Here is a 23386-nt window from a genome sequence, read left to right on the forward strand (position 1 = left end):
AGTTCCAATATAAAAGGGCCCCGCAGGGCAAGAAATTTTGTGTGACCGCTGTCCCCACCATCAGCAAAAAACATCAAGGCCGCAGGGCCGGCAGGCCCGAGGCCGGTGACTCCCATACGACAACTAAACACTCTAAGTGAGTTCCAATATAAAAGGGCCCCGCAGGGCAATACATTTTGTGTGACCGCTGTCCCCACCATCAGCATAAAACATCAAGGCCGCAGGGCCGGCAGGCCCGAGGCCGGTGATTCCCATACGACAACTAAATACTCCAAGTGAGTTCCAAAATAAATGGGCCCCGCAGGACAAGAAATGTAACCCCTGTCCCCAACATCAACAAAAAACATCAAGGCCGCAGGGCCGGCAGGCCCGAGGCCGGTGACTCTCATACGACAACTAAACACTCCAAGTGAGTTCCAATATAAAAGGGCCCCGCAGGGCAAGAAATTTTGTGTGACCGCTGTCCCCACCATCAGCAAAAAACATCAAGGCCGCAGGGCCGGCAGGCCTGAGGCCGGTGACTCCCATACGACAACTAAATACTCCAAGTGAGTTCCAAAATAAATGGGCCCCGCAGGGCAAGAAATTTTGTGTGACCGCTGTCCCCACCATCAGCAAAAACATCAAGGCCGCAGGGCCGGTGACTCCCCATACGACAACTAAACACTCCAAGTGAGTTCCAATATAAAAGGGCCCCGCAGGGCAAGAAATTTTGTGTGACCGCTGTCCCCACCATCAGCAAAAAACATCAAGGCCGCAGGGCCGGCAGGCCTGAGGCCGGTGACCCCCATACGAGAACTAAACACTCCAAGTGAGTTCCAAAATAAATGGGCCCCGCAGGGCAAGAAACTTAGTGTGACCCCTGTCCCCACCATCAACAAAAATATTAAGGCCGCAGGGCCGGCAGGCCTGATGCCGGAGACTCCCATACGACAACTAAACACTCCAAGTGAGTTCCAATATAAAAGGGCCCGCAGGGCAACAAAGCCAGTGTGACCACTGTCCCCACCATCAACAAAAAACATCAAGGCCGCGGGACCGGCAGGCCCGAGGCCGGAGACTCCCATACGACAAGTAATCACACCAAGTGAGTTCCAATATAAAAGGGAACCGCAGGGCAAGAAAGTTATGGTGACCGCTGTCCGCACCACCAACAAAAAACACCAAGGCCGTAGGGCCGACAGGCCTGAGGCCGGAGACTCCCATACGACAACTAAACACTCCAAGTGAGTTCCAATATAAATTTAGCACAATTGCATATGACGTGCTATTACTCGCTATTAGCGCTAATAGCGCGCTTTCCCTAGAGTTATTTTTTTTTAAATTTAGCACAATTACATATGACGTGCTATTACTCGCTATTATAGCGCGCTTTCCGTAGACTTAGAATCTATTGTAAATTTAGCATAATTGCATATGACGTGCTATTACTCGCTATTAGCGCTAATAGCGCGCTTTCCCAAAAGTTAGAATATTTTCAAATTTAGCACAATTGCATATGACGTGTTATTAATCGCTATTAGCGCTAATAGTGTGTCACCTTAGTATTTCCTTATTAGCATAACTAGCAAAAACACTGCTAACTATTCGTTATTAGCGCTATTAGCGCTATTAGCGCTAATAGCGCGTCTCCTTAGTATTTTCTTATTAGCATAACTAGCAAAAACACTGCTAACTATTCGTTATTCGCGCTATTAGCGCTAATAGCGCGTCTCCTTAGTATTTTCTTATTAGCATAACTAGCAAAACACTGCTAACTATTCGTTATTAGCGCTAATAGCGCTATTAGCGCTAATAGCGCGTCCCCTTAGTATTTTCTTATTAGCATAACTAGCAAAACACTGCTAACTATTCGTTATTAGCGCTATTAGCGCTATTAGCGCTAATAGCACGTCCCCTTAGTATTTTCTTATTAGCATAACTAGCAAAACACTGCTAACTATTCGTTATTAGCGCTATTAGCGCTATTAGCGCTAATAGCGCGTCCCCTTAGTATTTTCTTATTATAGCATAACTAGCAAAACACTGCTAACTATTCGTTATTAGCGCTATTAGCGCTAATAGCACGTCCCCTTAGTATTTTCTTATTAGCATAACTAGCAAAATACTGCTAACTATTCGTTATTAGCGCTATTAGCGCTATTAGCGCTAATAGCGCGTCTTCTTAGTATTTTCTTATTAGCATAACTAGCAAAACACTGCTAACTATTCGTTATTAGCGCTATTAGCGCTATTAGCGCTAATTGCGCGTCCCCTTAGTATTTTCTTATTAGCATAACTAGCAAAACACTGCTAACTATTCGTTATTAGCGCTATTAACGCTATTAGCGCTAATAGCACGTCCCCTTAGTGTTTTCTTATTAGCATAACTAGCAAAACACTGCTAACTATTCGTTATTAGCGCTATTAGCGCTATTAGCGCTAATAGCGCGTCTCCTTAGTATTTTCTTATTAGCATAACTAGCAAAACACTGCTAACTATTCGTTATTAGCGCTATTAGCGCTATTAGCGCTAATAGCACGTCCCCTTAGTATTTTCTTATTAGCATAACTAGCAAAAACACTGCTACCTATTCGTTATTAGCGCTATTAGCGCTATTAGCGCTAATATCGCGTCTCCTTAGTATTTTCTTTTAGCATAACTAGCAAAATACTGCTAACTATTCGTTATTAGCGATAGTAGCGCTAATAGCATGATTTGCTAATGCTTTGCTACTGATAAAAAATGTTCTGGCTATTATCGCAATTAACGCATTTTCCTATTAGCACTGCAATTAGCGCTAATTCCCATAGCCTTATACACTAACATAACGCTAATAACAGTAATAGCAAAATTGCGCTAATTGCGATAATAACCAATACCGCGCCTTGCTCTTCCATTCATTGATGAATAATTGAATGTATCAACTGTTAGCATCAACGAAAGAAAAATTCAATTGCAAATAGCGGGTAATTTGCTAAGTAGCATGATAATCGCACATTCTACCAAGAGTCCACGTCGGTTGCTAACGCACTACGTCGTCGTCCAATTCTTGACGGACAAGTCACATCAGGTAATTAAAAAATGGGATGTTATTATTTATATTTACAAATAATGTCAATAATTATAGGTCGTGAGCAAAAAAAAACCCCAAATACTTTGTAAAATAGTGTCAAACTAAAAGACCTGGAGCTGCCGGGGATTGAACCCGGGGCCTCACACATACAGCCCCAGTTGAGGATTGTTTACATATAGGAAACATGTATAAATGATGAATGGTAATTTAGTGTGTCTTATGTCTCTCAAGTGCCACAAAAATACTGTGCAAACATTGCCATCCGATCCCTTAATTAGGGGCAATTATACATGTACAGCAAACATGTTTAGAAACGTTGCGCAAATTAGTGTTTAGAAAAGTCTAAACACTGATTTTACATTTTTAATCGCAAACTGGGGTACAAATAATGAGGGAAAATGTGGAAGAAGAAGAAAACTAGGAGAGAGGAAGATATACGCTGAACATTTAAGCCATACAAGAAAACACCAGGAATTAATCGATATAAGAGGTCGTAAGCAAAAAAACCACAAAAGCTTTGTGTAAAATAGAGGTGTAAAACTGATAGACATGGAGCTGCCGGGGATTGAACCCGGGGCCTCACACATGCAAAGCGTGCGCTCTACCACTGAGCTACAGCCCCAGTTGTGGTTTGTCTCTAGGAATGGTAATTTAAACTAAACAATGAAGTATATAGCTTACCATGAAAAAAGGAACCTTTTCTTGAATCTTACAATGGATCGTAAACTAAACACTTTTAAGTCTTCAAAGTCCTGATTAGACACAACACCACACGAAATCTAGAAAACTGCTCTATTTTTGTTAATTCATTAACTTCATGAATTTGTGAAGGCTTTTTTTTATTCGCAAACTAAACTAACTTATCTTAATACGGGCCAATTATACATGTTTAGAAACGTTTCGCAAATTAGGTTTAGAAAAGTTTGATGGTCTAAACTCTGATTTTAGAGTGTAAACAGTAAATCCGTTTTTAATTGCAAATTCTGTGATCAAATAATTTAAAAAATGGGATGTTTGCATCTATCTTTTGTTAGTCTAATGGGGTGTTATTGAGGGACATAACAAAAATATATGTACAAATAACATGAATAATGTCAATAATTATAGGTCGTGAGCAAAAAAAAACCAAATACTTTATGTAAAACAGTGTCAAACTAAACAACCTGGAGCTGCCGGGGATTGAACCCGAGGCCTCACACATGCAAAGCGTGCGCTCTACCACTGAGCTACAGCCCCAGTTGTTGCTCGTTTCTAGCATTTAATTTATAAAGAACAAGTATAAATGAGGAATGACAATAACGGAAGTGTATTTTAGCTTACCGTGAAAATCCCGTAGGAACCTCTTTTGCGATCTTTGTCTTCAAAGTCTTATGTCTGTGGTTTAAACACAACACCACACAAAATCTAGAAACCTATATTTTTGTTAATTCATTTGAACTTCATGAATTCTTGAAGGCAATTTTTATTCGCGAACTAAAAATAGTTTGAGCATGAGAATGATCAAAATTTGATTGTTTGTCATGATGCAGTCATGTCTACAGTAGAATTCATCTCGACCTTTGCAGGACTTAACCCCATTAAAAGCTATTAAACCAAGATAACACTCATTGAAACAGCTCAACTGATTAAATCGGATCTTCTCTGGTTGTGCACAAGTGACTGTTTTCATGTGCGATATCGCAATAAAGCTGGTATTCATAGCTTCAGTTGGGTAACCGATTATAAAGGAAACGAAAGGAAACAATGTTATGTGTGGCTTTGTTCACGAAATCAGACAATGTCGTGCTTTTTGTAAACCAGCATTCTTGAAAATGAGCAACATAATGATTTTTGACTTAACACGGTTTAGAAATAATTTCTTCATATTTTTGGTGTTATCTGTCGTTTACATGTCCTTCCTAAAACACAAAAGTACGACCCTCTCCAAACACCTAAATTAGCTAAAAATTTAGGACATGTTACAAAACTTTATTTTCTAGAACCTATTTAGAATAATTTAAATGTAGCTTTTACCGGTTTTTTTGTGGCATCCTTCAGAAGTGAGCGGTCCGATACCAATATTTTCGGTCAAATCTCCATTCAAATAACACGGGGAGTTGGCTAGCTATGCCTTGCCCTCACTCATATTTTACAAAAGTACGACCATTTCTGAACATCTAACCTAGCTGTAATTTTAGGTCATGTTAGAGAAATATATTTGCTAGAAGTTTTGGAGAATAAATAAAATATTGGCTGGTTATTTTTCACACAGTGATGTTAACTAGGCAAGTGTCCATTCTCCCAACATACATCATTTGTAGGGGTCACGCGTCAATGGTGAGAGCACTGTGTATTGTGTATAGGAAAACGGACAGTAACTGCAGTATGTTACGGTCTTTTAGGACGTCACTGAGGAACGCGAAGAAAGAATGAGGAGATGAATGAAACACAAGAAAAACGATGAGAAGGAAACATACGGGACACAGCGTCATCATCCCTATATCTTCGTGTCAAAAATTGCCGTGATAGTACGATGAATCCTCTCGTTTTTCAACAGCTACGCATGGCGATTTTGTTCGAGATAGGCCGAGCGACTCAGGCTAAGCATACCATACAGACGATATGAGATTCCACAGAGCCTGCCACACAGTTTCTATTCTATGTTTTCAGTATGAAATAGTATATTATTTTTTATGCACTAACTGGAAATTAAATACACTAATTAGCGGGGACCGGTATTTTGCTTTGGATATGTTTTACTGCATTTTATAAGTAACGATTTTGAAATCAAAAGTTAAAATTGTGATATATTCAACTGTTTGAGAAACAAATTATATAAAGGAACCCGTGTAAGATCCAGGTGCTGTATCTATAATACAATGTACATTATCGACTTTCTTTATCTGCGTCAATAATAGAATATCGATTTCAATCGAATTGAATACATGTCTCAATTTTGAGTTTGTACTACACCACTGAGCGATCAAGCGATCGATTTCTAGCCAATCAGATAGGCCTCCTTTTCTTGCGTTTGATGAAATACCAATCGCCCGTCGCTCACCAACGGAGTATTAAGTTTATATTTATAACACTGAGGACGAGGAAGAGAAGGAAAAAGAATTAAAATCCGACCAACTTTATTTGAAATACGAGGATGTGAGCAAAATATTGTTTGGTTTCGACAACAATGAAAACTAAAAATCATGGAGTTGCCGGGGATTGAACCCGGGGCCTCACACATGCGAAGCGTGCGCTCTACCACTGAGCTACAACCCCAACTGTTTAAAAGACAGATTTTATTAACAAATATAGATGACAACTAAATATACATACATACATGCAAAAGTTTCTTAGGACGCAATTCGCCAAAGCAACATTGCGTTTACAAAAATAACATGAGCAAAATACATAAGCAACTAAAGAGAGACAAACAACTTTCTAAATGTTGTTGATTCCCCGCAATTTCTACAATTGCATTATGTTTAAATACTACTTTTAAAATCATAAAGATGCTTTAATTTGTATAATGATGTGTGTGTTGTGTTAAATTAAAGCACTGTTATGTCCTATGATAATATTTGTGATGCGATCAAGCAAAATCAGTCGGAACTCGGAAATATTAAAATAAAATTAGATTTTCTTATATGATAATAAAAAGCATTTACAAAGCTGTATTATGCAGAAACCCCAATTGAAATTGAGCAACCAGTTCTAAAGATATGATCAATTAAAGAGTTTCCAAAAACAAGGGGAAACGAAAGGAAATAATTACCTTTGTTTGGCTATATCTCAAAATCAATATTTCCAAGTTCCGACTGATTTTGCGTGATCGCATCACATTTTACTAATGTCTTTAATCATGTTCATGTTGTCAATAAAAGAGTGTTCGCCGATTACTATAGACATATTCCCCTCACATGTTTAAGGACCCCAATGGAAATAAGCTTTTCTTTTGAAAAGCTTTTTGGGCTGTCCTTGGTGCTCTGCTGTTTTATGATGTTTTTATAATGTTTTATCATCTTATTGTGTTGTTTTTAAAATGTGTACATCTTATATTATTGTTAATTGTCTATTTATAGTAAACATTGTAATTTTTCCGAGTACCGAATAAAATCAAATCAAATCAAATCAAGTCGAAATAAGAGGTCCTGAGCAAAACCCTAAATGCTTTATGTAAAATAAGAGTAGCAAACTAAAATAAGCATGGAGCTGCCGGGGATTGAACCCGGGGCCTCACACAACACATGCAAAGCGTGCGCTCTACCACTGAGCTACAGCCCCAGTTAAAGAATGTCGCTAGGATTGTAGCAAACATGTATAAATGATGAATGGTGAAAGGAGCTTTTTCTAGGATAAAAAAATCACCTTCACTGAATCTTACAATGCAGCGTAAACTAAACACTTTTAAGTATTCAAAGTCTTGTGTCTGTGGATTAGACACACTACCAAACAAAATCTAGAAAACTGCTCTATATTTGTTCATTCATTTGAACTTCATGAATTCTTGAAGGCATTTTTTTATTTCCAAAAATCCACTTTCTCCACGGGTTCTACATGTATTTAAAGTAGACGTTTCGAATACAATTCTCCAAAAAAACACAACTTACTCACATTTACTTCATCAACTTATCTTAATACGGGCCAATTATACATGTTTAGAAACGTTGCGCAAATTAGGTTCAGAAAAGTTTGATAGTCTAAACTCTGATTTTACAGTGTAAACAGTAAATCCGTTTTTTAATCGCAAATTCTGTGATCAAATAATTTTTAAAAATGTGATGTTTGCTTCTTTCTTTTTGTTAGTCTAAAGGGATGTTATTGAGGGACATACAAAAATATTATGTACAAATCAATAATTAGTAATAGATCGTGTGGAAAAGACCCCAAATGCTTAATGTAAAATAGAGATGTCAAACTAAAAGACATGGAGCTGCCGGGGATTGAACCCGGGGCCTCACACATGCAAAGCGTGCGCTCTACCACTGAGCTACAGCCCCAGTTGTGGAGTGTCTGTAGGATTATAGCAAACATGTATAAATGATGAATGGTAATTTAAATTAAACAAGGAAATATAATAGCTTACCGTGAAAAAGGAACCTTTTCTGGGATAAAAAAAATCACCTTCACTGAATCTTACAATGCAGCGTAAACTAAACACTTTTAAGTCTTCAAAATCTTGTGTCTGTGGATTAGACACACTACCAAACAAAATCTAGAAAACTGCTCTATTTTTGTTAATTCATTTGAACTTAATGAGTTCTTGAAAGCAATTTTTTATTCGCAAACTAAAAATATTTTGAGCAAATATTAAGACAAAGGTTATTAGAACAAAGTTTCCAAAAATCCACTTTCTCCACGGGTTCTACATGTATTTAAAGTCGAAGTTTCGAATACAATTCTCCCAAAAAAGCACAACTTACTCACATTTTATAGTTCATTAACTTATCTTAATACGGGCCAATTATACATGTTTAGAAACGTTGCGCAAATTAGGTTCAGAAAAGTTTGATAGACTAAACTCTAATTTTACAGTGTAAACAGTAAATCCGTTTTTTAATCGCCAATTCTGTGATCAAATAATTTTAAAAAATGTGATGTTTGCTTCTTTCTTTTTGTTAGTCTAAAGGGATGTTATTGAGGGACATACAAAAATATTATGTACAAATCAATAATTAGTAATAGATCGTGAGGAAAAGACCCCAAATGCTTAATGTAAAATAGAGGTGTCAAACTAAAAGACATGGAGCTGCCGGGGATTGAACCCGGGGCCTCACACATGCAAAGCGTGCGCTCTACCACTGAGCTACAGCCCCAGTTGTGGCTATTAGCGCCAATATCACATTAACACCTCATTTGCTATTTTGCTAAAGTGAAAATATTATAAGTCGAGGGAAGGCGCGCTTCTAGCGCTAATAGCGTATGAAAATACCATGGGCGCTATTAGCGTTAATATCACATTAGCACGTCATTTGCAATTGTGTGCTAAAGTGAAAATATACTAAGTCTAGGGAAGGCGCGCTAATAGCAATAATAGCGCTTCTAGCGCTAATAGCGTATGGTAGCACCATGGGCGCTATTAGCGCTAATATCACATTAGCACGTCATTTGCAATTGTGCTAAATTGAAAATATTTTAAGTCTAGGGAAGCCGCGCTATAATCGCTAAAAGCGCTATTAGCGGATGGTGGCGCCATGGCGCTATTATATTAGCACTAATATCACATTAGCACGTCATATGCAATTGTGTGCTAAAGTGAAAATATTCTAAGTCTATGGAAGGCAGGTTATTTTGATCATCATAATAACCAAAACTTTGTTCGTTTGTTTGTTAGTCTAAATTGGCAGTACATGCCATGGACTTTGTATTGCGATCATTTTGATCGTGGCGCAGAACTCAAAAGCGTGATCCAGTTGAAATAGTGATACACGTATATCACTTCGCTGGCGAATAGTGAAGAAAGAGCGAGGAGAAGAAAATACAAGAAGAACGATGAGAAGGAAACCTGCAGGAGAACGAGGAAGAGAAGGAGGGTGGAAAAAAGATTGAAAATCCGACCAACTTTATTTGAAAAAAGGTGATGTGAGCAAAATTTATTTATGTACTGCAACGATGGAAACTAAAAAAATATGGAGTTGCCGGGGATTGAACCCGGGGCCTCACACATGCGAAGCGTGCGCTCTACCACTGAGCTACAACCCCAACTGTGAAAACGCTTGATTTTATTAACAAATAGAAATAACAACTATAGAGAGTCAATCAAGGTACTAAATTCCAAATTTCTACAATTGCATTATGTCTAAATTACTTTTAAAATCATAATGATGCTTTAATTTGTATATATATGATTTGTGTGTTACGTTGAATTAAAGCACTGTTACCGTATGTCTTATGATAATATTTTACTAATGTCCATCATGTTGAGTGTTAACGCCTCTTATTATTAGACATATTGAGGTTGCCAGTCGGTATAAATTAATAGGCCTTTACCAGCTGTTACAAGTGCTAATAATGCAGTTTTTGATATATTCATTGATGTGTTAACTGTTAGCACCAACGAAATAAGACGAATAACACCCCACCACAAAAAAAAAAAAAAAAAAAAAAAAAAAAAAGAAGAAAAAAAGAAAGAAAAAAAACACGGTTTAATCAAGAACAGAAGATACAAAAAACAGGAATGAATCAATATAAATAAGTCCATTACGTAACTTCAAAACCACACAATGCTACAAATTATGCAATATCCTAAAAACATTTGTTCTAATGTGCTATTATTCGATATTAGCGATAATAGCGCTATTGGCGCCAATAGCGTATGATAGCAACAACAACGCTATTAGCGTTAGATGTGCTAATAACGATATTAGCGATAGCGGTCATTAACACGTCATTTGCAATTGTGCTAAAAGTGAAAATATTCTATTAAGTCTGAGGAAAACGCGCTATTATCGCTAATAGCGTATGATAGCGTCATTGGCAGCTCATTTGCATTTGTGCTAAATTGAAAATAATCTGAGTCTGAGGATGACTCGCTATTAGCGCTAATATCGTATTATAGTACCATGAGCGCTATTAGCGCTAATATCACCCGTTAGCGTTAGATGCGCTAGTAATACCATTATTGGTGGTCATTAGCACCTCATTTGCAATTGCGCTAAGCTAAAAGTGAATATTTTCTAAATCTGTGGAAGACGCGCTATTAGTGCTAATAGCACTAGAGGGTTGAAAAAAGGGATACAAATCCGATCAACTTTGTAAGAGGATGTGAGCAAAATTTTTGTTTGGAAACCAAAAAAACTGGAGTTGCCGGGGATTGAACCCGGGGCCTCACACATGCGAAGCGTGCGCTCTACCACTGAGCTACAACCCCAACTGCACATATGTCCGATTTTAAAACAAATACAGATGAGTATCAAAGAGAGTCAAACAACTTAACTAAATTGTGACTCCTCGCCACAACTGAGCCCGGATGTCGCCAGTGCCACTATTGAGATATGCTCCATGGAACTTAACAATAAACAATAGGAAAGAAAGGATTTATTGACTGTTTTATTGATTTTTCACTACTTAAATGTCAAGTACTATAGACATGATATACATCATTTTAAAGCTAATTTCAAGCAGAATATTTTGGTTGAATATCTCAAAAATGATGATTGGCGACATCCGGGCTCAGTTGTGGCGAGGAGTCACAATTTTGGTGACTCCTTATTTCTACAATTGCATTATGTATAAAAATTACTTTTAAAATCATAATGATGCTTTAATTTGTATAATGATTTGTGAGTTATGTTGAATTAAAACACTATAATATTTTACTACAGTTCATCACTAGTATGAGACATATTGAGGTAGCCGGTCGGTATGCCTGTACAAGCTACGTAATAATTTGATGTTAGCATCAGGAAGAAAGAAAGAAGAAGCTGAAAGTAAATTGAAAACACTCCCCCCACACCACCTTTTCCTCCCCTCAAAAAACGCTCTGCATAAATACAATAATATCAACTGATAGAATAAAAGAAAAAACATCCGCGAAAGAAAGTATAATTAAAATAGCGGTGCCAAGGATAGAAGATAAAACAGGAATAAAAGTTAATGTCTCTTACGTATATCACTTCAAAACAACACAATGCTATTATACAAAAACATGTTATCTTAACACTTCATCATCACAAACAAGCCGAAATCTAGCATCTTTTTTTTGGGGGGGGGTCTTTTAATACAGCTTAGCAGTCAAATATTTTGAATTCAGCACACCCGAATTAACCAAAATAATTGAGTTGCCAGCTTTTACCGCGAACTTGCCGCTTGATGCTTAAATAAGCACATAATTTCCAAAATAGAACCAATGTACTACCTTGATCTGCCACCGGACTAAAACCATTCGATATTAGAAGTCGTGAGCAAAAAAAAACAAAAAACAAAATGATTTAGGTAAAATAGAGGTGGCAAACTAAAAAACATGGAGCTGCCGGGGGTTGAACCCGGGGCCTCACACATGCAAAGCGTGCGCTCTACCACTGAGCTACAGCCCCAGTTGTGATGTGTTGCTTGGATTTCATTTACTGAATATAGAGAACAGTTTAAACAAGCAAGCGTTAACTTCTTATGGGATGAACAAATCACCTTCCCTGAATCTTATAATAATATACCGTCAACTAAACACTTTTAAGTCTTCAAAGCCAAATGTCAGTGGCTTAGACACATCACCTCAAAATTTACACAACAAAAACAATTGGTTTGTTTCTTGTTTGTTAGACGCGCGTCCCTGAGAAACGTGAAAATAGAACAAGGAGAAGAAAACACAATACAAGAAAAACGATGAGACGGAAACACACGGGAGGACGAGGCAGAGCAGGAAGGTGGAAAAAAGGATACAAATCCGACCAAATTTGTTTGAAATGAAGATTTGAGGAACGTTTTGTTTGGTTTCTACAACGATAGAAAGCAAAAAAATTGGAGTTGCCGGGGATTGAACCCGGGGCCTCACACATGCGAAGCGTGCGCTCTACCACTGAGCTACAACCCCAACTGATGTGCAAACTCAACAGAATTAATACAGATGACATGACTTAAGAACTAACATGAAGAGAGTCAAACAACTTACTACATTTTCAAATTTTGGTGACTTCCAATTTCTACAATTGCATTATGTATAAATACTTTCAAAATCAGAAAGATGCTTTAATTTGAATAATAATTTGTATGTTATGTTAAGTTAAAGCACTATTATGATAATATTTTGTTAATGTCCATCATTTTGTTAATGCAACAGTGGTAACTCCTCTAATTAGACATGAAGCCGGTCGGTTTACGGTAACAGACCTATACAAGCTGTTACAAGTGCTCACAACAGCAGTTTTTAATATATTCACGATTAAATTGAATGTATCAACTATTAAAAATTAACGAAAGAAAAGGGAACTGGAAAACACTTTCCCACGCTACCTGCCCCCCCAAAAAAAAAACACCCGGTAGGACAGAAGAGAAGATAAAAACAACAGCAAAAAAAGGTAATAAGTCCCTCATATCATTTCAAAACACCACAATGCTACAAATTATGCGATATCCCGAAAAAATTCTAATATGCCTTTTGAGGCGGATTCTGAATCTGCATACCCCTGGTTGTCACGAACTTCACACCCAGAAAGCCATTTTCTTCGACTACGATAATAATGCACAAAATTATTTAGTTAAGGGAACGGATAGCAAAATTGGTACTGTATTTTTGTGGGACCTGAGAGCATATCAGACATATCGAATTGCATTCTGAATACGAGGAATGTCCTTCTGATATCAAATAATTTAGATTTTTTGAAATTCGGTAATATAAATAAATGATTTAACTATCTATATAGAAATAATTATTGATGTGAATAAACTCTCTGCATAGATACAATAAATATCAACATTGAAAAAAAGGAAAATCCGAGAAAGAAAGGATAAGTTGAACGGTATTAATTATTACAATCCGCTCACAACTTTTGAAGATATGCCCTTTTAAAGACAAGTACCCGTTTGTCACTCTGTCCACGGATAGCAACTTGAACAGAGTTGTTGGGATGGGTCATGCTGAGGAGTGGCCTGCAAGATCACCAGACCTCACACCACTTGATTCGTTCTATTTGTGGCATAATCCAAGATCTTTGCAAAGGTATTACTGCTATATTCGCAAGTATCCGGCGCACAAGGTTGGTACGCAACGCAATTGATGCACTGAGGACTAGGGCTGAAACCTGTATTCGTCAAGGAGGCAACCAAGTAGAGGGCAGAGCAGCACACTTCAAAAGAACCAAAGACAAACTAAACAGCCCTTTTCAGGACTACCTTTTATTCCAAAAAAGAGAAATGACTTATGTTGTCAATAAAAAGAAAGCAAGAAACAATAAAGTAAGAAACATAATAAAACAAAAAGGCATAAAATAATCGAGAAAAATATAAGCAACAAGTATAGCAAAAGAAGTCCCATCCCACATCAATTTCGCCTAAATTAATGACACTTAACAAATTCCATAACCCATAAGCCCACCGGTAAGGCCCATTCCCTAAAATAAAGTTGTTAATTTATAAAGTTATCATCGAGGAATGTTTTATATTCATGCATGGTATATGCACTTTTCAATCTTTGAAGTAGCCAAACCTCCTCCGTGGACAGAGTGAAAAACGGATACATTTCTTTAAAAGGGCATATCTTCAAATGTTATGAGCCGATTGAAATAATTGTTTCGGTTTGTTAAAGCTAACGGGCAAAGGCTTCATAACATACCAACATTATACTTGATCAACTTTTCTGAAATAGGAGAAAAAGAGGGCGCAATGAGGGGCCTCTTTTTATTGGGACACCCTGTACAAAAATATGTTATCTTAACACTTCATCATCACAAACAAGCCGAAATCTAGCACGTGGTAAAATTTGAAAATCATATTAAGACACCGCAATCATCTTGAGACAGACAGACTTAATCCCAAAGAGTTTATAGACTGATTTGATTTGAAGACGTATAATACTTTTTACCCGTTGCAGTCGTCACCTCCTATCATCAATCAACACGCAATTCTTACTTTACCCGATTTAACATGAGGTCGTCGACTTCATGGATCATTTCATCAACTGTGAGCAAATATGCTTATATAAACAATAGTTTTTAATATATTCATGATAATTGAATGTATCAACTGTTAGCATTAACGAAAGAAGACGAACAGAAGAAATAAATTGGAAAACATCCCTCCACACCACCTGTCCCCCCAATAAAAAAAAAACCGGTATAATCTAGGACAGAAGAGAAGATAAAACAACAACAACAACAACATGATCTAGTAAGAAGTTCCTCACATCATTTCAAAACAAAACAGTGCTACAAATTATGCGACATGCCGAAAAAAATTCTAATATACTAATATTCAAAGAAGCCAAAATTTGGCACGTGGGTTACCCTCATATGTTATTTATCTGTTTATCGTAAACGTTTTATCTTCAGCTTCATTGTACCATGAATATCGACAAAACATGAAATGTGGGGTTATGTATACACCATTTCAAGTTCAATCCAAACCAGACAGACATATCCAGATCAAGAACGCAGCATCATAATTCAACACTCCCAAGTAATGCAATATCTGTCAAATACACTTTGAAAGTAAAATTTTTGTATTCGTTTGTCCAGACGAATTTAATTGCAATTGGCCCATTTTGAAAAATGTATCCATATACAGACTTGACATTTAATATGGAATATTTTTTCGCAAACTTCCAAGACTGGTCTGGGAGGGATCTGCATAAACCGCACGGGCTAAATATTAATTGGGGTGTGTCGGGAGATGGTGTAGAATTATTGTTTGACAGAAAATGTGCTTTCCATTAGTTTACAATATGGCGCTCATAATGTAGTGGATTAGCCTAAAATGGCGGATTTAGGGAGACTGAATTTGATTTTTATGGGGGTAAAATTTCTTAATTTGAGCAACATTATTCTGATATTATCAAATGCATTCAGGTTTGAGGCGATATTTACTGAACCTAAAAACCAATGGTGTTCGTCAGAACTGACATGCACTTGTAATCTACCAGTATTGAAAGTGCGAGGAGCTTAAAAAAAATATGGCTCTTAAAAGTGGTTCGCACTCAGAGAGATTGAATGGTCCTCTGGGGCCAAATCTTATAAACTTAATGTACACAAAGAAACAGCGTGCGTTTATTGGACAACCAGGATCCTCGTAGTTGTTTTTGTACCGCAAGTTTATAACATTTGACCCCAGGGGGCCATTCAAACTCTCTGAGTATGTACCACGCTTAAGAGCCCTATTTTTAAGCTCCTCCCCTGTTCAAAAAATTGGTACATTACAATCGTATTTCAGCTGTGATGAATGCCAATTGCTGATAAAGTTTAAGAAATATCACCTCAAACCCCTATAAATTTGATAATAACAGCACAATGTTGCGTAAAGTCCAAATTTGTGTCCCCCACAAAGCACAAATTCAGCCTCCCTAAATCCGCCATTTTAGACAAATTCGCTACATTAAGAGCACCATAATGTAAACTTATGGAAAGCACGTTTTATATCCAACAATTGTTTTACACCATCTCCCGACACACCCCAATTATTATTTAGCCCGTGCGGTTTATGCAGACTCCGTCCATACCAGTCTTGGAATTTTGCGAAAAAATATTCCATATTAAATGTCAAGTCTGTAATTTTGATTTAACCCTTTGACTTGTTTTGACCTATACATTAATTAGGCATATGACCATTGACTTTTTTCATTCCTTGAGACTAAAGGAAGAACTTGAGATATTTCATAACAAGGGTGTCAGAAGGCCATTTTCAACTATAATAAGGCACAAAAGATTTAGTTAAGGGAACGGATAGCAACGTTTGTACTGTATTTTGTGCGACATGAGAGCATTTTAGACATATCGAATTGCATTTTGAATACGAGGAATGTTCTTCTGATATCAAATAATTTGTATTTTGTTTTAAATTTGCGATACAATACAATATAGCAAATGATTGAAAATTGATATTTTGCTGCTTTTTTAAATATTTAAAGGTCCTCGAAATAAACTTAATAAATCTAATGATATGTACTTAAAAGTATGTAGATGGGAGGAAAAGCCGACCATCATTTGAAAATGTTGACTTTTCGTATTGAAGGGACACATTTTTCTTCAAAAGACCTAAATATTGTAGGTGAAATATATGCAAAGTATGTAACCAGAATATGCATTGTATTAATTGGAAATGTAAGAAGAGGAAAATAGTATTAGGCAAACATGGCATTTATTGATTGTATTGAATTAAGCTATATATATATATATTATAAATACATTAAATTACTTTGAAACCTTAAGAATGCTTTATATAAATGCTTTCTATGTGATCGTAAATTGAGCCCCAAAATATATTAATACCAGTTTAAGTTTAATGTTTAAGTCCTCCATGTTAATGTAAGTGCTGAACGTAGTTCTCCTTGAACATATTTAGGCAACGGTAGAATACAAGTACTCATATATTACTAAATCATCGGTAAATATATGAATAAATGAATTAACTATAAAAATTAATAATAATTATTAATGTGAATAAATTCTCTGCATAGATGCAATAAATATCAACATTAAAAAAAGGAAAATCCGAGAAAGAATGGATAAATTTAAACAACGGTACAATCAACATGATCAAGAACTGAAGATTAAACCGCAATAAAAGTAATGTCTCTTACGTACAGCATTTCAAACAACACAATACTATATACAAAAATATGTTATCTTAACACTTCATCATTCACAAAAACAATCCAGAATCTAGCACGTGATAAGATTTGAAAATCATATTAAGACACCGCAATCATCTTGAGACAGACAGACTTAATCCCAAAGAGTTTATGGACTGATTTGATTTGAAGACGTATAATACTTTTTACCCGTTGCATTCATCACCTCCCTTCATCAATCAACACGCAATTCTTACTTGACTTGACTTAACATGAGGTCGTCGACTTTATGGATCATTTCAACAACTGTGAGCGAATATTATTTGTAGATAACTATTTACTTTGAAAATAAGGTGTTTTGATACTTTTATATGCATAATATAAATTTAAAACAATACTTCCGTGTGATTTTTATTGCATCGTTTTCACACTTTAGATTCGTGAATGCAAAAACATTTATATAGATGCAACGGGTAGTTTACGAAATGGACTGGGGAAAAGGAAAGCCCGGATAAATAATGGTATTGTATTACTGGATGTTTAATATACAAAGTATTTCACCTTTGAGAAATCATTTAAAGTCTTATTATTTACCAATAAGGCCATTAAAAATACTATGATGTTATTGTTGTTATTAAAACTTTGATGAAGAAAATCAGAGGTTTGTGTGCATCAAGTAAAGAATATCCGAAATGCATTTGGAGCAAGTATTAATGGCATTTTTTTTGGCAAAAGCCAATCGATACGGTATCTCCTGAATTTCCAACAACAAAAAAACAAAAAACAACAACGCAATTATCATTATTTTTGAAATCACGATATTATCTTTTTATTGGACTTTCTTGACAATCTGAACATGTTGAAACAAAATCATTAAAAAAAAAAATTATTGAAAACACTGGACTACAATTCGCTTAGTTCGCTAAGTTGATAGAAGGAACTAACTTTAATATTTCCCCATAGCAGCCACTGGACTACAATGATGGTTAAACAGAGGAGAAAACCCATGTATCTTGTTTGGCAATGAAAGGTATGAAAGAAAAAAAAGAAGAAATTAAGCTAAACGGTCATTACCTGCATCAGGTAATTGATTATGTAGTCCTTAATACTTACTCGTAGTACCAAATCGGGCCAATGGCAAAAAAAATCACTCATTTTCACAGACGAATAATTATATAAAATATCTACCAAGACAAGTGAGAAAGGGGTATTCATTCAATGGAAGAACATCACCCATAAAGAAATGATCATGACAAATTTTAAACGAAATGTGAGCTATTTTTCAGTAGTATTATCTTGACTTTCATGGCTCTACCGGAACAAGATATCGTGAGTATCTTTTGAAGTGTTGAAAAACAAGAAAATGCGTCTCCCCTGGCTGGGAATTCTAAGTGTAGAATATATTTCATCGAATGTCATCTTGACAGGTTATAACATTATCATGAAATAAAACCTGTTTGGTACCTGTATACGATGCAAAGATAGTGATAGTGATTTGTATAATTAGGGTTTATTCGCCGTAGAAGTAGTGATGTAACAAGATTAATTACCATATTTGCGATTGGTGAATACAATTTTTGAATGTATTGCCCCACACTAGACATATGCTGTAACTCTGCATCGCACCATTGATTATCAAAGAATATGCATAAAGACCCAGATCATAATTCCTTGAAAATGTCAAATTATGCTGGCATCACTCACACCTGTACGATTTAGTGCAAATAATTATTAAAGAAGGCTAGGCTAATAAAGAGAAAATGAAAATGAGAAACAAATTTTAACAGAAAATCAACATGATCAATGAAATGTTTTGGCAATACATAACTTGATTTGAAAAAGGTGAAATTATCAACCATAACGATACAAGCCATGATACACAAATCAACTTTTATATTAAATTTACAACCCAATTTAGTATTCTTACTATCGTTTTTGATGTTTAAAACACTACACAGATAAGCCAGGACTAAATGTTATTGCGTGGTCCCAGTGATGAGTAGAATTGTCTTCGTCGTGCACTATGGCGTGAAAAATGTGAGAGCAAAATTATTCTTCCTAATTTTTGCAATTATTGTTTTAAAAAAGGGACCAGTTTTCCACCATGCAAATAAAAACTGACAATTGCTGAGATATATGTCTCGGGGCTATGGAAGCTTCCAATCAATACGGGTAAAAAATAAACTGCGTGCCACTCCCACGGTTAACACTTATAACTGGTTTTTAAAAAAATAGACTCTGTTAGATTCCGTTCCCTATACGCATGTACACTTGGGACAACGTTAGTAACTTGTGACAGCGACTAAGTATACCTTAATACATAAAATAATGCAGGAAATCAGATGAATATAGCGCGAATCCGATAGGTTCGTATAGAAAATGAAGTAGGGACTAACTAAATCACAGATTGCTGGAACAGGGATATGGTCAGAACCACTTTAGATGCGATGCACTAGCAATCCGTATTTGGGGAATCCTGGTTTATCTGGAGACTCGGAAAGATTATCCGCGCAATCAACAGATAGAGAGCCGGGGGGGGGTTCTTCGAAAAATTTTGTACGGGGTGTGCCACGCAGACTTTCGGATGCTGACTTTCTCTATACCTACTTTTTGCTGTTTTGCTACCCATCAGTATACCAATTTTCAAGAAAAAGCACCCAAAAAGCACCCAAATTTGCCATAATTGGGCGCTTTAATGGCATTTTTGCCCAAATGCGCCCAATTGGGCGCATTGGTATCCACTGAAAACCCACCCATCGATATACCAAAATCGCTGAAAAGGCCCCCAAAACCGTGGCACATCCCCGTATACCTTCAACCAGGAAGACCCCCCCCCCCCCCCAGGGATAGAGAGTGCATGAATATGAGCTAATATGAACATCCGTCATCGCGCTCGCAATAAAACTTGATGAAACCGTGATCAATACTGTTTGTATTGGGCCCAATTTCATTACAATGCACTGGCCTTCCATCATTCTGTACTTGTGTGATTATTCTTGTCAGTCAATCCAATTACATTGAAATCGCACTATATACGGCGGCGGGAATGATCTATTACATTTTTATGTCAATTGGAAGCATACGTAATGATTTTGAATTTGAAACACCTGATGTCGGTTCAACCCAAAGAGTTGTAAATGAGAAACATTTAGCGACATCGCGACAGGTTTGAATAGATTTCGAATGCCGATATTTTGGCATATTTCATATAACATGTATAAGTAGGCATAAATGAAGCCCGAGAGTGACTCGTCCTTCGCAGGAAGTCACCTACCTGCCCCGTGTATACATAGAACCAAATCTACATGAAATATCGCGTCATAAGGGCGTGATTGTTCCAGCCCAAGTTACAAGTTAAAATGGGAAAATATATCACCATAACATATCTATTTATTAATTCCTTTAAAGTTTGCAATAAAAAGTGTTTTCAATTGCAATTTATATTTGGATTAGAGAATTTTGAAAAATTGTTTGTTAGTCTGCAATATGAATATCATGACACGCATTGATGTACAATGATGAAGAATGGACATGATGGAAAAGAAGAAGAAAAAGGGGGAGAAAAGGGTACGTGGAACAATAGTGAGGAGATTTAGAGACATAGACACTATAAGAAGTAATTAACTCAAAAGTCTTCATTCCAAATAAGATGAGGTGTTATGTTATTGCTTAGTCTATCTATGCGAAGATGACAACAAAAAAAAACAACCGAAAAATATAATGGAACTGCCGGGGATTGAACCCGGGGCCTCAAACATGCAAAGCGTGCGCTCTACCACTGAGCTACAACCCCAAGGCTGGGAATTGAATGACTTTATTTTTACTATTTCTTTTGTAACAAAGTCGAGTATAGTATTATATATATATTTTTTTAAACGTGACATTTCAACCCAACATTTCAAAATAATAAAAATTACATATTTACAATCTATTCGCCACTTGCACGGTTCCGCCATTATGCACTATGTGCGGGAGAGCCTCGAACTGGCAGCATACATGAATGGGAATTGAACCAGTCATATAACATTCTGTGTAAGGTTACGTAATTCTTCCTTTCATGTATGCTGCCAGTTCGAGGCTCTCCCGCATATAGTGCATAATGGCGGAACCGTGCAAGTGGCGAATAGAGACAAAAGTCTTGTTATTACTTTCTTCAATTTTCTCGTATGGTCAAAAATATCATATAAAATATAAAAGTATATATTTTTGAGAAGGAAATGACAAAAGGAATCCAACAACTGTATCTCCAACATTCGGGAAAAATATCCCCTTTTTGAAATGGTTAAAAAACTGGACTTTCAACCCTAAATTCTGAACCATCACGCTCACATTTTAATAATAAAAATTACATATTTTTAATCTAGAAACATTAATTCATGTAACTACTTTCTCTTTTTTTAAAAATTTAAATTAGGCCCTTAAATTTCTTTTACGGCTAAAAATATCACAAAATTCAATGTACGTTCGTATACAATTTCCCGCCAAATGCGGCGACCCTGCGTTCACTCTTAAAAATAGATTAACAATTTAAATTGCGATGTCTACTAAATTTAAAAAAAAAATCATATTCTATTACTTTGGTTTCTTAATAGGGCCTAATGCTTTGTATGTGATCGAAAATGAGGGCCTAAATATATCAACACCAGTTTAACAATGTTTTAATTATTTAAATCGAACTTTCAAAATTTCAGGCCCTCCCCTTTTGACATGAAAATTATGGGTCAACCCCATAGAAAAGCATATAAACTCAATTTTCCCAGGAAAATTTGTGGTCATTCTTTTCAGGCCCCCCCTTAGGAGGGTCAAAAATGTTAAGCCCCCCCCCTTTTTTCCATCAGGCCCCCCTAACAAGTATTTTTGAACGGTCCCTAAAGGATTAGGATTTAGCTATATGTTTCATTTGTCAAAACAAGATAATAAATTAAAAATATTTTTTGATGAAGTTTTCAATAAAATATTTATATTTTGGATTAGGGAATTATGGAAAATAGTATGTCAATTTGGTTTGTTTGAATAGTCTCCAATATGAACATGATTAGTAAAGCAGAGATGTGCAATGAATGGAGAATAGGGAAGAAGGAAAACGAAAATGGAACAATAATGACAAGATTTCGAAACACATGCCCTGCCAGGAAAAAAAGGAAAATTAATTCATAAGTCTTTATTCCAAATAAGAGTGTATTTAAATACTTTTTCTATACAATAATGACTACCAAAAATGTATGGAGCTGCCGGGGATTGAACCCGGGGCCTCACACATGCAAAGCGTGCGCTCTACCACTGAGCTACAGCCCCAACGTTGCGCAATTGCTGATTATACGTAGTATTGACATGCAGGCTTGCGTTTGGCGGGAAATTATTGTGTGACTTTATTTTTTACTATATCTTTAGTAACAAAGATAAGTATTTAAAGTTATACATTTTTGGAAAGGGAATGATACAAGGAATTCAACTGTATCTTCAAAATTGGGATAAATACCGCTTGAAAAAAGGGGTTAATAAAGGAATTTCACAGTTAAAAGTTTGTGTCCATTCTTAGGCATGTTATAGGATTCAAAATAATAAAATATACAAAATTTTTAGTCCAGAGACAACATTCTTGTTACTACTTTCTCAATGGTTTGAAGAATATGTCCAGAAATTTGTTCAGGGCCCAAAATGTCATAAAACTTTGTAAATAGTAAAAAATTAATAACAATGCACATTTTGACCTATTTGGGCCTATAATGTTGAAAAATATACACAAGTTTGAACAATTTTCTCATATGGTCAAAAATATCATATAAAATATAAAAGTATATATTTCTAGAAAGAAAATGATAAAAGGAATCAAACAACTGTATCTTCAACATTCGGGAAAATATCCCTTTTTGAAATGGTTAAAAAACTGGACTGAATTCCACTGTATTTTCAAAATTTTGAAAAAAAAAACCCCTTTATTTATTTATTTATTTATTTATTTATTTATTTATTTATTTATTTATTTATTTATTTATTTATTTATTTATTTATTTATTTATTTATTTATTTATTTATTTTATTTTTTTTTTTTATTTATTATTATTTTTTAAACGGGACATTTCAACCCAACATTTCAAAATAATAAAAATGACATATTTACAATCTAGAGACAAAAGTC

At 35.9% G+C, this 23386-nt stretch overlaps 12 non-coding genes across 12 annotated transcripts; all 12 read right to left on the reverse strand.

Moving 5' to 3' along the window:
- Positions 1-3606: 3606 nt before the first annotated feature.
- Positions 3607-3678, reverse strand: Trnaa-ugc (transfer RNA alanine (anticodon UGC)). Its single transcript has one exon. It is a non-coding gene; the product is annotated as a tRNA-Ala (tRNA).
- A 542-nt stretch (positions 3679-4220) lies between these two features.
- Trnaa-ugc (transfer RNA alanine (anticodon UGC)) lies at positions 4221-4292 on the reverse strand. The gene has a single exon. It is a non-coding gene; the product is annotated as a tRNA-Ala (tRNA).
- A 1947-nt stretch (positions 4293-6239) lies between these two features.
- Trnaa-cgc (transfer RNA alanine (anticodon CGC)) lies at positions 6240-6311 on the reverse strand. The gene has a single exon. It is a non-coding gene; the product is annotated as a tRNA-Ala (tRNA).
- A 928-nt stretch (positions 6312-7239) lies between these two features.
- On the reverse strand, positions 7240-7316 carry Trnaa-ugc (transfer RNA alanine (anticodon UGC)). The gene is given in 2 exon segments: positions 7240-7275; positions 7281-7316. It is a non-coding gene; the product is annotated as a tRNA-Ala (tRNA).
- A 644-nt stretch (positions 7317-7960) lies between these two features.
- On the reverse strand, positions 7961-8032 carry Trnaa-ugc (transfer RNA alanine (anticodon UGC)). Its single transcript has one exon. It is a non-coding gene; the product is annotated as a tRNA-Ala (tRNA).
- Positions 8033-8776: 744 nt separating this feature from the next.
- Trnaa-ugc (transfer RNA alanine (anticodon UGC)) lies at positions 8777-8848 on the reverse strand. Its single transcript has one exon. It is a non-coding gene; the product is annotated as a tRNA-Ala (tRNA).
- An 814-nt stretch (positions 8849-9662) lies between these two features.
- On the reverse strand, positions 9663-9734 carry Trnaa-cgc (transfer RNA alanine (anticodon CGC)). The gene has a single exon. It is a non-coding gene; the product is annotated as a tRNA-Ala (tRNA).
- Positions 9735-10830: 1096 nt separating this feature from the next.
- Trnaa-cgc (transfer RNA alanine (anticodon CGC)) lies at positions 10831-10902 on the reverse strand. Its single transcript has one exon. It is a non-coding gene; the product is annotated as a tRNA-Ala (tRNA).
- A 1093-nt stretch (positions 10903-11995) lies between these two features.
- Trnaa-ugc (transfer RNA alanine (anticodon UGC)) lies at positions 11996-12067 on the reverse strand. Its single transcript has one exon. It is a non-coding gene; the product is annotated as a tRNA-Ala (tRNA).
- Positions 12068-12489: 422 nt separating this feature from the next.
- Trnaa-cgc (transfer RNA alanine (anticodon CGC)) lies at positions 12490-12561 on the reverse strand. Its single transcript has one exon. It is a non-coding gene; the product is annotated as a tRNA-Ala (tRNA).
- An 8407-nt stretch (positions 12562-20968) lies between these two features.
- Trnaa-ugc (transfer RNA alanine (anticodon UGC)) lies at positions 20969-21040 on the reverse strand. The gene has a single exon. It is a non-coding gene; the product is annotated as a tRNA-Ala (tRNA).
- A 1430-nt stretch (positions 21041-22470) lies between these two features.
- On the reverse strand, positions 22471-22542 carry Trnaa-ugc (transfer RNA alanine (anticodon UGC)). The gene has a single exon. It is a non-coding gene; the product is annotated as a tRNA-Ala (tRNA).
- Positions 22543-23386: the final 844 nt, after the last annotated feature.

The sequence above is a fragment of the Amphiura filiformis genome, chromosome 1 (genome assembly GCF_039555335.1).
Source record: "Amphiura filiformis chromosome 1, Afil_fr2py, whole genome shotgun sequence".
Lineage (NCBI taxonomy): Eukaryota > Metazoa > Echinodermata > Ophiuroidea > Amphilepidida > Amphiuridae > Amphiura > Amphiura filiformis.